Genomic DNA, 14,614 nt, shown 5'->3' on the forward strand with positions numbered 1-14,614 from the left:
CCGAGGCCTTTCCGATGACTGTGACTACAACCAAGAACGTAGCTGACAAAATGCTAGAGCTGTTTTCGCGAGTGGGCTTCCCGAAAGAAATCTTAACAGACCAAGGAACCCCCTTTGTATCGCGCCTCATGCGAGAAGTGTGTGCACTCCTACACATACACCAGATCAGAACGGCCGTATACCACCCCCAAACGGATGGCCTAGTGGAGCGGTATAATCGCACTTTGAAGACCACCCTGCGTAAGATGTTGGAGGTGAACGGGGCTGAGTGGGACCAGATACTCCCCCTGGCATTGTACGTCATTAGGGGCCAAAAACAAAGTAGCTTGGGCTTCTCGTCTTTCGAGCTGCTATATGGGCGACAACCAAGGTCCCTGTTGGACATGACCAAGGAAGCATGGGAGAGGGAAACCCACGAAGAGGTGGTCAACACCCTGGAGTATGCCCAAAATCTTAGATCCAAACTGGGAAAATTACGTGACTTGGCGTTCGCTAACTTGGAAAAAAGCCAAACGAAACAGAAAACGATATACGACCAAGGCAAGAAATGGAGACGGCTCTCAGTAGGTGACTGGGCTCTGGTCCTCTTGCCTTCCTCGACTCTAAAGTTTAAAGCGGAATGGAGCGGACCATACCAAGTCATAGAAACGATTGGAAAAACCAGCTATAAACTGCGAATACGTGCAAGAACCACGCAAGTTTATCACATAAACATACTAAAAAAATGGCTCGGTAGACCTCCGGCAGAGGTTCATCTTACAGAATCTGACGTACCTACTCCCTCCAGCACCCTTGAGAGACTAGTGATTAACGAGGACTTGACGGAAAAGGAGAGAAAGGAGCTAGAGCATACTTTGCAAAGACATGCCCAAGTGTTCTCAGACATCCCCGGAAAAACCCGACTGGCCGAACACAGTATCAACACTAGGCCGGGAAAAATCATAAAAATCAAGCCCTATAGGATCCCGGAGGCCAGACGGAAGGGGATCCAGCAAGAAGTTGAAGAGATGTTAAAACTCGGGGTGATCCGACCTTCCCACAGCGAGTGGTCGAGTCCAATCGTGTTGATACCGAAACCAGATGGAACGAGAAGGTTTTGCATGGACTTTCGAGCGCTGAATAACATATCCACATTCGATGCTTATCCTATTCCACGAATAGACGAACTCATTGAAAAATTAGGGGAAGCAAAATACATCAGCACGATCGACCTTACAAAAGGATATTGGCAGGTCCCCCTGAAAGAAGAGGACTGACATAAAACGGCGTTTACGACGGAAACCGGGAGATACGAATTCACGGTCCTACCCTTTGGCCTGCATGGGGCCCCTGCCACCTTTCAAAGACTGATGAACAATGTGCTGAAGAACATATCGTCCTTTACGTCCGCGTATCTTGACGATATTGTCGTCTTCAGCCCTGACTGGAGTACACATCTGAACCACCTGCATAGGTTGTTCGAAGCCCTCACCCAGGCGGGATTGAAAATTAACTCAAAAAAATCCAAGATTGGGTTTCACAAAGTAAAATACTTGGGTTATGTCCTGGGTCATGGCTTGATCGAGCCACAAATGGAGAAAGTAAGGGCCATAGCCGAGACCCCCTTCCCGAGAACAAAGAAAGAATTAAGGGCGTTTTTTGGGCCTCATAGGCTATTACAGGTGTTTTATCCCTGGCTTCGCAAAGTTGGCAGCCCCTCTCACTGATGCTCTACAAACTAAAGTGAAACAGGCAGACCTACGAACACCCACACCGGTCATGTCAGAGGCGTTCGCCTCCCTGAAAAGAGCGATTACCTCCACCCCAGTTCTCACCTCCCCGGATTTCTCCTGGCTCTTTTCTCTCCATACGGATGCTTCAGACTATGGTATTGGGGCTGTGCTGACACAAGTTGGTGCAGACGGTTGCGACCATCCGATCCTGTTCATCAGCAGGAAGTTGTTCCCCCGGGAACTCAAATATCCGACCGTCGAAAAGGAATGTCTGGCCATAAGGTGGGCCGTTGAGAAACTATCGTATTACCTGGAGGGTCGGCAGTTCGAGCTATACACTGACCATGCCCCACTTCTCTGGATGGCCCGCAACAAGTCAAATAATGCGAGGGTCATGAGGTGGTTCCTCGCACTGCAGCCTTATGTCAGTGTGCACCACAAAAGGGGGATCGACAATACTGGAGCCGACTATTTATCCAGAAATCCACTTCCCGAACGGAAGTGTTCAGGGGGGATGGTGTGTAACGTGGGCACGGGGTCTCGCCCTACAGAGGGGCCCCCTTTAACGATGTACGACCCCCCCCTCTTGTCTCCACAGCCTCCTCAAACCCCAGGATGGTCGACTACAGAACGATATAGCTGTGACGAAGAGGATGAAGAAGGATGGGGTCCCTTTAAATGGACTGCAAGCCTAAAAGAGGAGGCGGAGCCTGGAGAGTCCGTAAAAGGCAGCAACAACAGTCCCCAGGTGTGTTACTACACCGGAGGAGCGGACAGAGTGCAGGAGAGCGGAGAGGCGGGAAGCAGCGAGACGGAGTGGAGCGGAGGAACAAGCTGGCTAAGTGAAGAGAACATTGCGGAGGAGGAGAATCCTGAACTGAGAGGTCTGGACCCAGCGTCATCGGATCAAGAGACAGCGGAACCAGAACCATGGTCGTCTGCAGGGAGAGCCGAGAACCGAGCGACGGGAGCTGCAAAGCCGGGAGGCCAACCCCGCGAGCCGCCCAGCAGTGCACCAGGAGGTGTACGGCTAGCCGAGGTACGTGAACGGGTCCTGGGGTGGTGGAGGAGGAAAGGCAGACGCCTGACATAGCATTTGTGTAAACCCTCGGCGAAACCCGCCCTCCGAATAGCGCATCACTGTAACTGAACTCTCACAGATCCCGATAGACGTGCACTGAGTGTCACCTTCACTTCCCACACGTACCCCTTCCCTCTCAACAATCTGTGACAGATAATAGAAATACTTACGTTTCCTCTCTTCTGTTTACCTTCTCGGCGGCCGGCGAGGGTGAGCACTACGGAGCCTCCGGAGCCCTTCAGCAGGAGGAGGGGACTCGTCAGGAGGAAGGAGGAGGGAGTGCTCCGAAAGACCCGACAGGAGAGGAGCCGGTCCCCCAGAAAAGGCAACACCAGAAAAAAATGTACCGATGACTTATATGCTAGAATAAAAACCACTGCAACCAAAACTCGTCTTCTTCCCCTTCCTCGCCCCGCGGTAACAGCCAGTTAATACTATAACGACCAAAATAAACAACTGTGCATAGTATATAGTCACATCCAGATAATCTGTGTACATAAAAATTGATAAGTCTGACATGCACTTACCCAGCTTTATGTGGGAAGTAAGCCTCACCTCACCCGGCAACGGCTCGGATAAAGAGGCCCCGCTCTGTTAAACATATGGAGAAGGACAATTTCAAGACATGATAGCTGTCACTATATCAATATGTGTTAAGTTACAAAAAGAAACTAAAAAACGTGGTTGTTCAATACAAGCCCATAAGGTCATACACCGCGATACGCTGCATTAAGAGGGCTCCATTCTACTAGTGATATTGTTGTTACACCATCTTCCCAATTCATATCATATTTCGTGAATTTAAGTGTCGACTACAGTCAATGTTGCAATCTACTGTCAGCTCAAAGGCTCCCAAGCTCCACCCAGGTTCTATAAACGAGCATAAGTGGAGCTGCCAAATAGAAACTGGGGCGGTTCGAGGGTATAGATCAACACAAAGGTTCCCAGTATCATAGTGTCCTTACCTGTCCGTCGGTACCTCCAGGAGTGTGCCTGAACCGAAGGGGAGGTACCGACGGACGGAAGGAAGTGCGTTTATATACGCCCGTTAATTGAAAAAGGCACTAGCCAATTCCAAACACCTGCAAGTTAAAGGCGCGGCAATGCAAAACGCGCATGCCGCAAGGCTGTTGTCATTGCCTCGCGCATGCGCAGAAAAGCTGAATTCTTCAAAGCGGAGCTTGGTATTTACTCCGGGGCAACCAATCGAGGTGCGGCACAGGCCAGATCAGTCCTGAGCATGCGTGAAAATCAAACGCTATGTCAAGACGGGAATCGATGTCATAGCATAGCGCATGCACCGATCGGTATGGTACGGTGTCTGAGCTACCAATATGATTGGATAGTTGACACCTGTCATGAGAATCAACCCCGTGCCGCCAGATGTTCGGAGACATGCACTCCAACGCGCATGCTGGCAAAATGACACTATCGTGGAGATCAATCCCGCATATGTACTAATAAGGACAGTGTCAAAGATGTTCTCATATATTGAAGATGATGCGAGCCCGATCCCACCACCAACCTACCAACGATGCGAAGCATCGCACCTACCACACAGATTCAACAACTAAGAGCCAACAATGAAAAACTGTATAGAATGAAAACCAACAAGGTTATTTTTCATATATCAGTTTAAGTACTGTTGTACTAGTCTTGAATGGTGCGTGTATTCAAAGGACACAAAACCTTGCTCTTGCAAAATGTAATATGCTTCTTAATATGACACGACCAGTTTACAAGGGTAAAAGAGGCGTGCCTAGTGGTATAGTGCATATCCTCAACTGCGAGAAACCAGTGGGTAGATGTATCAGGTGCTAAAACTGATTATCTCAACTTTCAGATAGACACCCAAGGTATATTATCATTCAACCCCTGGACATCCGTCCTAAGTTTAAAAATCCAACGCTGTTCCTTGATTAACAAAAAGCGTGAAACATCAGTTACATGTGGGGGAATGAAAGGTTGTTCCAGCACTACCCATTTAAGTTCCTCTTCCTTTTGTTTAAGCTCCAAAAAATGATTAGTTAAACGAGTGGATTGTTTGTTGCACCGGATGGTGCTTTTATGCTCGCTTATACGGAGCTTGATCTTCCTGGTAGTATGTCCGATGTACACCAGCTTGCACGGACATGTGATCATGTAGATCAACTTGTCTGAATTACAATTAGTGTGGTTATTTAAGCGCCAAGGTCTGCCAGTCCCTATATCTATTGTCAGGGTTTTACATGTTTGTGGACAGACGGCGCACCCTCCACATGGATAGTGACCACGTACCGGTTCTGTGTTCCAAAGAGTGTTGATGACTTCTTTTCGATGGTATCTTGGCCTAGTGTGGACAAGATTGTCTCTGATACTAGGGCCTCTTTTAAAGGCAAACAGGGGACGTGGAACATCTCCCGACACTGTATTCAGTATTTTCCAGTGTCTCAGGATAATTTTCTTCACACCATTAGAAAGGGTGTTGAAAGTGTGCACCATGGTCATACGATCTGCAGTTGTTGTTCTGTTCTGGGGTTCAATGAGCGCTTCCCGATTGTTGTTAGACGCTCTTTTGCAGGCACGTCTGATCAAATGGTTTGGATAATGTCGTTCCCTTAGCTGTGTCGACAGTTCTTTTGCATGTTGTTGGAATAAGGTCTTGGAGGAACAGTTCCTTCTGACTCTTAGGAATTGGCCTATCAGTAGGTTATCTCGGAGTGCCTGAGGGTGGAAACTGTGATAAGACAGCAAGGAATTGCGTGACATCGGTTTTCGATAAAGTTCACTTTGTAGGCCTCCTGTTCCTGGAAACATCAAGATATCTAGAAATGGAAGTTTTTCTTTGCTTGATTCCATAGTGAAATTAAGATATTGATTCTGTGAATTGAGCCAATTATGGAACGATTCGGCGTCATTGATAGAACCTCTCCAGATGACTATCACGTCATCAATATATCTTCTCCACAGCAACACCTGATGGAGAAAAGGGTTGCTGTGGTGAAGGACGTGATCTTGCTCAAATTGATGCATGTATAGATTCGCAAGACTCGGGCGAAAACACTACCCATAGAGGTGCCCGTGACCTGTAAAAACAGTTTGTCCTCATATTGGAAATTTTTTTCCATCATGGCCAACCTGGCACATTCCATGATGAACCCTACTGGGGTGATGGTGTTCAATTGTCTTGACTCAAGGAGACTTCTGATACATTCTAGCGTCTCTTGTTGTGGAATGCATGTGTATAAAGACTCAACGTCAAAACTGACCAGGAGGTCAGTCGTGACATCGAATTCCACTGTTGCCAATAATCTCAGGACATCACCGGTATCTTTCAAATATGTTGGAGTTTCAGATACGATTGGTTTTAAGAAAAAATCCACAAACGTGGACAAAGGCTCCAAGAGTGAGCCTATTCCCGAGATAATGGGGCGTCCTGGTGGTGGCCTTTTTTCTTTATGTACCTTGGGTAGGCAATAAAAGTAAGGTGTTACAGGATGAGTCGTAATCAGGTATCTCGCTTCTTGAGGCGTGATCCAGCCTTTACCTGATGCTTCTTCAATAAGGTTTTTGATTTCATGTGCAATCCTGGTAGTAGGGTCTTCAGTGAGGCGGCGATAAGCTCTAGCGTCATTGAGCTGCCTCATACACTCTGCTCGGTTCTGTATTCAGGAGCACAATTGATCCACCCTTGTCAGCGGGTTTAACTGTCAAGGATGTATCTTTAGCCAGATCTGAAAGAGCAGCTTTTTCAGCTCTCGTGATGTTATGATAGGGTCTGCGTTTATATTGAGTGAGGTTCTGGATATCATGGGTTACAGCTTGTTCAAAAGCAATAACCCGTGCTGGAACTTGATGGCTCAGAGGCGTGTAAGTGGATTTCGGTCTGAGACCTGTGTTGCAATCTGTCAGTTCCTCAGTGTCAACTGTCTCTCGATTGGTGTTAAAGAAAAAATGGAGACGTATCTTCCTATAGAAGTTCTCAAGTTCATGTCTCAAAGTGAAAGGGTCACATATGTTCGTAGGGACGAAACCTAGCCCTTTGTTCAGAACAGATTTCTCGTCTGCTGTGAGTGTCCGAGTACTAAGGTTTACGACTAAGTCGCTGTCCCTGTCCTCGACGTGCTTGTCTGTTGTTGACCTGGTCGGGTGTCTGTGTGTGAGGGAGTGGTCTCTGGTGCCCAATGTACTCCCTGTTGTCCTCTCCTTTTCCCTCAATTTCTGCCTCGGCCCTGCCATAAAAGAGACTGATCGTGATAGAATTGTGGATGAGGTGGAAAGCTGGGCATCTGGTAGCCCATCGGGGGTAAATCCATCGGTGGTTGTTGGTAGCCCCAGGGAGCTGGAGGCCACCATTGACCCGGATTTGGGTAAAAGTTTGTCATACCTCGCCCTCTACTAGATCTCTTTTGGTAGCCTCTTCCTCTCCCTCTGCCAGGAGTACTTGTATTGTCCCCTTCCCTGGGGTATCTCTCTGAGGGAGCGGTCTCCCCCGTGAACCATAAAAATAAGCACCACACAGTGCTTCCTCTTCTGGGCCATCTCTTTGAGTATATATATGAATCTCACTTGTTTTCTCTTTTTCCTAGACCATTACTCTGAGGCCCTGGGGTTGAGAGGATCAGGGCCCTGTATCTGAATGGAACCCTGTTGACTAACTCGCTGCCACCCCTGGACTCACCTTTTACAAAAACAACTGCCCCTGAATAGTTAATACTGACTTTGAGGTGTATCTGCCTGAAAGCAAGGGTGGGGTGGTCGTGCAGACAGTTGAAAACAGAAACAAGCCTTTTCTTTGCAGTTTTATATAGCACAAACTTGACCCAAAGGTATCGCTTTACAAGAGCATCAGTTGCATTACAGATGGACACGTTCATTTTTTTTCAGGCACAGAGCGAATAAATGATTTGCCTAGAAACACAGGATGCTTGAGCTTCCTGCCAAGTCTCAAACCTAGTTACCCAGCTTCAAAGTCAGCCGCTCTGGCCGTCACGCTACATCTTCTTACCAGCCATTATTTGATTGAGTCACTTAAAGCCAGAGCCACTGGAATTATGAGTTTCCGAGGGAACAGCGTTTTCCGCATAGTTATGGGTTTACCGCATTTGCTTCAGAATCAATCATCTGCCGCATATTCTGTAGATTTTACCAAAAACCTTTGATTCTAGTTCAAACAAATCAAAAGTTACTTCAAAATGGCTGGCGACATGTGTACCGGAGCAGTAGAATGCCCTTTATAAAGGCTGATTGGTCATCTTGCAGTTGCTTATTTTGGGTGCTAAACTGGTACTAATGAGGTATAATACTTCCCCTGGCAGTGCTACCTTGAGTAAAAATGACAAAAAAATGTAGTTAAGCTAACCACAAAATGTGCTGGATTACGCCGCTTAATTTAACTTTTCTTGCATAATTGAGTTAACACAGCTGCATAATTTGGTCCTCTCTTGCCACATAATTCCAGTGGCCCTGCTTAATGCTTCATTGTGGCAAAGATTTTTTTTGTTTGAGTTAATATAGGGGTGTTTACAGCTGAGTTCTGAACTAATGAAGATACTTATAAAAATTGTTGCACTACTAGGTGCAGTGTGGTTACATATTACCAAAAATTATATTTTGTAGGAAAGTGCGTCTCGAACACTGCATTACTTTGCAGCATCCTATGCTAGACTGTGTGTAATGCAAAGTTAAAATAATAACTTACATATCTACATGCTTTCTGCCACAGGCTGACACCTGGCAGCACTATCAGTACAAAGGTCACTGTTTCCCAAAGTGTCAGCTAGGGTTCAATTATGTGTTGCTCAGGTTTCAAACTCAGGTACGGCCACAGTGACGGCATTTGCTAACTACAAAATACTTAAAATATTTACTTATTTTCTTTTTAGCCAACTTCTTGACACTTGTTGATCACTCTTCAGGGCACTCCGAATCTTTTTATGGTCCCAGTTTAAAGGGCTGCGTGTAAATAAAGGCAGCCTGGAAATGCGACAAATTAACAAGGCCACAGTTCCAGGCCATCTTCATTTGCATGTAATTGCAGAGGCATTCGCGCCCCCTTGTAAACCATTCACGGACCCCCACGGGGGCACGCCCCACAGTTTGAAGACCACTGACTAAGGAATGCCCATGATCTAGTGTAGAGGATCAAGTCTGCTGCAGTGAACACTCCTTGCCTGCTCGATTCATGAAATGCCTTTTTCTGTGGAATCACACAACACTCTAGGGAAGGGTTCCATTAGACAGGAGCTACCCATTGGAGAATATTTATTTAAGTTACTCAATTAGATGCCTAGAAATATGCTATTGGCCTAGGTCATTACTTAGAGCGAGTATTAGCCCAAGGATTTTCCTGAAAATTATCTAAATGTTTATTTCGACTCATAGAGTCTGGCATTGTGACTTTGTGTGGGCTGTCGAGAAATATTGTATTGTATTGTAATTGCACTTATATAGCGCTTACTACCCCTGACGAGGCGTCAAATCCCTTTTTCGGCGGGTAGCACGCTACTCCGGGACCCGTAGAGGATTAGTGTTTAATTAGTATAGTGAAACATGTAAGTACATTTTAAGTGGTGGATAGGTTAGTCAGTTATTTGGATTTGGAATGATAGCAGGATAGAGGAGGAAATAAAAGTTTGTATTTATATAGAGCTTGTTACCCCTGATGGGGTGTTGAAACATGCTATTCAGGAAGCCCATAAAGGATTAGTGGTGAATTAATATGGTGGAATATGAAAGTAATTTCAGTGGTTTATTTATTTATTTATTTTTCACATTTGTAAAGCGCACTGTTACCAGACGGTGTCCTGGCGCTGCATGACCGCTAATGTGCATGACAGGGAGATTAATGTGTGAAAAGCCATGTCTTCAGGGCCCTCCTAAAGGGCAGAAGGTCTGAAGTCTGCCTGAGGACCAGTGGCAGAGCGTTCCAGGCCTTCGCTGCTCCTAGGGAGAAACTCCTTCCCCCCCCCAACGAGCCTTCCTGACTCTAGGGACTACAATCAGTCCTTGATCGGCAGACCTTAGTGATCTTATAGGTTTATACCACTGGAAGAGTGGGGTCATGCAGTGGGGGCCCAGCCCTTTTAATGCTTTGAAAACTACACAGAGTGCTTTAAAAGCTATTTTTTTGCGTACTGGTAGCCAATGTAGCTTTACCAAATCTTGTGCTACCGAAGCAAATTTAGGTGTGCCCGTGATCAGGCGGGCAGCTGCGTTCTGTAGTATTTGAAGCTTATTAAGCAGCCCCTGTTGGGCATTTAGCAACAAGCTATTACAGTAGTCTAACCGGGATATCAATAATCCCATTACCACTGTCTTTCTATGCTCATCAGGGAGAAAAGGCAGAACTTTTCGTATTGTTTTTAAGACATTGTGGGTTGATGAGGACAGGGCGTTAACTTGAGGTCTAAAGGAGAGTGAATCGTCCATCAGTACTCCCAGGTTTTTGACCTTTGTGACTGGAGAGGGGGGTATCCCCATTTCCTTAGGCCGCCATCTTGGGGACAAGAAATTATCTTTGGCCCCGAACAGCATGACTTCAGTCTTTGTTGAGTTTTACTTAAGACAGTTTCCTGCCATCCAGTTACTGACCTCACGCATGCAGTCCTTAAACCTGTCGGCTGTGTCTGCCACTCCACCCGGTAGCAGCGACACTACAATCTGCGTGTCGTCTGCGTACGATGTTAAGTTGAAGCTGAAAGATCTTATAACTGGCGCCAGGGTGGAGACGTACACATTAAAAAGAGTCGGACTCAGGGATGAGCCCTGAGGGACTCCACAGGGAGTACAAAAGGGGCCGATTCAAAGTCTCCCAGTGCCACCACCTGGGTCCGGCTGGAGAGAAAGGCCTGTAAGATCTTAAGGCCTTTCCTTGAATCCCGCAGGCCCCCAACCGGTCCACCAACAACCTGTGGTGGACCGTATCGAAGGCCGCGGACAGGTCCAGCAGGATCAGGGCGGCTCTGCCTCCTGCATCCATCACTTGTCTTATATCTTCGGCTGATTTTATCAGGGCCGATTCTGTACTGTGCCCTGCCAGGAATCCATGCTGAGATGGATCCAGACGTTGTCCTGTCCCCAGAAAAGCGCCCAACTGAGTGTTCATTATACCCTCTATGATTTTAGATGGTAGTGGTAACCTGGCAATGGGCCGATAGTTGTTCAAGGCGGCCACATCTAGGTTAAAGTGGTGGATATTAGTCAGTTATTTGGAGTGAGAAGGATAGCGGAGGGATAAAAGGGAAGAAAGGTTTGCATTCATAAAGAATGTTGGATGTTGAAGCGCTTTTCTGGCGAGTAGCACGCCTCTCCGGAACTCATAAAGGATTAGTGTTGTAAATTAGTATAGTGAAATATGAAGTAATTTGAGTAGTGGATATGTTATTCAGTTATTTGGGTAGAGAATGGTTGGTGGCGGGGTAGTGAAGGGAAAGAGGTTTGTATTTATGTAGCGTTTGCTACCCCTGATGGGGTTTTGAAGCGCAAGTAGCACGCTACTCTGAAACCCATCAGGATTAGTGTTGAATTAGAATGGTGAAACATGAAAGTAATTTTAGTGGTGGATATGTTAGTCAGTTATTTGGATTGAGAAGGGTTGGGGAGGGGTAGAAAAGAGGGAAGAGTTTAGAAAGGTTTGTTTTGGGGGATCGGTTTAGTAAAAGAGGTGTAAGATGATGCAAGTAGGAGAGAGTCTAGAAAGGGTTCTTTTGGGGATCGTAGAAGTGGTAAGGGGTTTGGCGTTAAATGAGAGAGTGGATGTAGAGGATATATTGAGTGAACTATAGGCTGAAAAATAGGGAAGTGCATTGGAAATGCTAAATTAGAAGAAAGTGATAAATATATAGATCCATAAGTACATTGAAAGTATATAGATGCATAATGGAGGTACGTATATTGGGCAGCATTTCTGGCCCTGGCCCGTCTCGAACAGGCTCAAACAGGCAACTGCCCTTGTCCTCTCCGCCCTTAACAGGCTCAAACAGGCAACTGCCCTTGACCTCTCCACCCTTAACAGGCTCAAAGAGGGAACTGCCCTTTTCCTCTCCGCCCTTAGCCTCGTCGCCCGGGCTGAGATGCCCTAAGCCTGACCTTTTATAGCCCTAGTAATCAGGTGACCCCGTCAGCCAATGGGAACCCTAGCCCTAACACTATCCAATCACAACACTAGCCCTAAAAATCTAGAACCAATAGGAGACCAGGACCTTACAGCCAATCTTAGCCCTAGTCCAAGCACCCAATCAGTTCAAAAACCCAAATCTCTACGTACAATAGAGGCCCTAGCCCTACCAGTAGTCCAACCCCAAGTCCATGCAACCAATGGCACAGGAAGCCCTTGTCCCTACTTCTAATAGAAAGCCTAACCCTACTCTTAGTCAAACAACCAGCCCAGGAACTAATCACACCAGAAGCCCTAATCGCTACTTCCAATTAAAAGTCTAACCCTAGCCTTAGTTCCACCCTAGTCCCAACAACCAATAACACAGGAAACCCTAGTCCCTACTTCCAAAAGAAATCGTAACCCTAGCCCTAGTCCCAACCCTATATTGATTGAATCACAAACCCAGAAACCAATCAGAACATTCAAATACCCAACCAATGAGGACACTAACCCTAATCCAATAGAAACATCAGATACAACCATCAATCAGTGTACACATGTACCAAACAATATCAGACCATATAAGGTCCAGACGACCTCAGACAAGGTTTGCTGGCCAAGGAGTTGGAAGCTGCGTTTCCAGGTCAGAATCTCCTAGGAGACAGACAGGCTCAATCCACACTTTGTACTTCTGCAGATAAAGGCCTCACTAACTTGAAATCTAACAATACTGTTTGAATAAAACTTTACTCCCTCTACTGCCAAAAAACGAAGTGCACAGTCCCTAGTAAACACAGTTTAAACAGCTCACAGAAGCACCCTCTGATGTAGAATATCCCTGTTGCCGGGGGGGGGGGGGGCTGGTTTCACTGGCTTGTGAACACAAAATGGTGGCTGGGGGTGCACTGTTTTAACATACAGGTCTTTAGCACAGAGCAAAGGAGAATTTTGGAGGGAAAACTGAAAGTCATCAGCAATGAGAGGGAAAAACTACAAAGTTTGGACTACAATTCAACACTATTAAATGGAAGCAATCATGGGAAGGAAAAAATACAAGTTTAAAACACAAAACAGGTGATGCAATATCAAATCACAGGCAGGTTAATACTACAATTTTTAAACTATAACAACCACAGGCAAAGACAGAAATCACAGAAAGGGAAAATCGTTTTTTTTTAAACTTATGTTTTGGGGGAGAGACAGCACTAGTCTGCCTCCTTAAAACTTCCTTGTAAGGTAACAATGTGCTGTCCAGACATGACTAAGGGATGTCTCTTTTTTCTAGATGGATATTTGTATGATTCCACTTACTGACTATACTGTTTAAGAAAGCCCATTCAAATGTCTTTATTCAGGGTAGTAGTTGGGTTGGCTTGTGCCCAATCATTTTTATTGTAATTATAATGTTAAACACTGTTAAACAAGCTACTTACCTTCGGTAATGCATTATCTGGTAGAGACTATCTACCTGCAAATTCCTTACCTTAGATTTTCTCAGGAATCAGGCTGGATCCGTAAACTTTTGCTGATCAATACCCCTTGCGAGCGCTGTCGGGCGGCTCCATTCGGCTCTGCGTGATATCGTCGGCATTGGTTACGGTTATATAGGCGCCTCCCAGGCACGCGGATGTCAGTACTTTTCTTTTTCCATGCCAGAAGCGCAGAGCCACGAAGTAACTGATGTTGTTGTGTGCAAAACTGGTGACCTGAAAAGGGGAGTAACCCTAGCCCTAATAAAATCAGTCCACGAAGTGGCAAGGCATGGCGTGGGGCTGTAAGGAATCTACAACTAGATATAGTATCTACAAGATAATGTTTTACAGATGGTAAGTAACTTGTTCATCTGATAGAGACTTCTAGCTGCAGATTCCTTACCTTTGAATTACCCAAGTCATATCATCCCAGGTATGGGTTGCGGAAAATACCTTAAATTAGGAAGTCCTGCAGGACTGAACGGGCAAAATGCCTGTCCCTATGGACTGTACTGTCTAGGCAGTAGTGCTTTGCAAAAGTGTGGAAGAATGCCCACGTTGCTGCCTAACAGATGTTAAGGACTGGGACATCCCAAGCCACGGCCTTCGTCGCAGCCTTTCACCCTGGTGGAATGGGATGTTAATCCCTCAAGGGGCTGCTACTTAGCCAGGGCATAGCAGATCTTAATGCAGAGAACGGCCCAGCAAAAGATGGTTGTTTTCTGCACTACCCGCCCCTTCTTAGCTCCCACGTACCCCACAAAGAGTTGGTCATCCACCCGGAACTCTTTTGTGCGGTCAAGGCTCGTTTTGGGTCCTGGGGAGGAGACGCTCCTCTTCCTTAGAGGCATGTGGAGGTGCAAAGAAGGGAGGCAGGCTGATGGATTGACCCAGATGGAATGGGGTCACAACCTTTGGAAGAATGAAGCACCACTTTGTCCAGAAACACAATCATGTAGGGAGGCATGCAAGATAATGCCTGCAACTCACTCACCTTTCGGGCAGATGTAGTCTTCACTAACAAGGCTGTCTTGATGCTAGCAGCCAGAGGGGACAGTTGTGTAAAGGCTCAAACAGAGCACACATGAGATAAGTGAGTACCAAATTAAGGTCCTACTGTGGCATTACAAATGCATGGGCGGAAATAAGTGTGCAAGCCCATTTAAAAACCTATTTACAATCGGAGACTTAAAGAGAGAGGGTTGGTCTAGAAGCCGCAAATAAGCAGACACAGCAGAAAGATAATCCTTGAGAGTTCCCAAGGCAAAGC

The sequence above is a fragment of the Lissotriton vulgaris genome, chromosome 4_1 (genome assembly GCF_964263255.1).
Source record: "Lissotriton vulgaris chromosome 4_1, aLisVul1.2, whole genome shotgun sequence".
NCBI lineage: Eukaryota > Metazoa > Chordata > Amphibia > Caudata > Salamandridae > Lissotriton > Lissotriton vulgaris.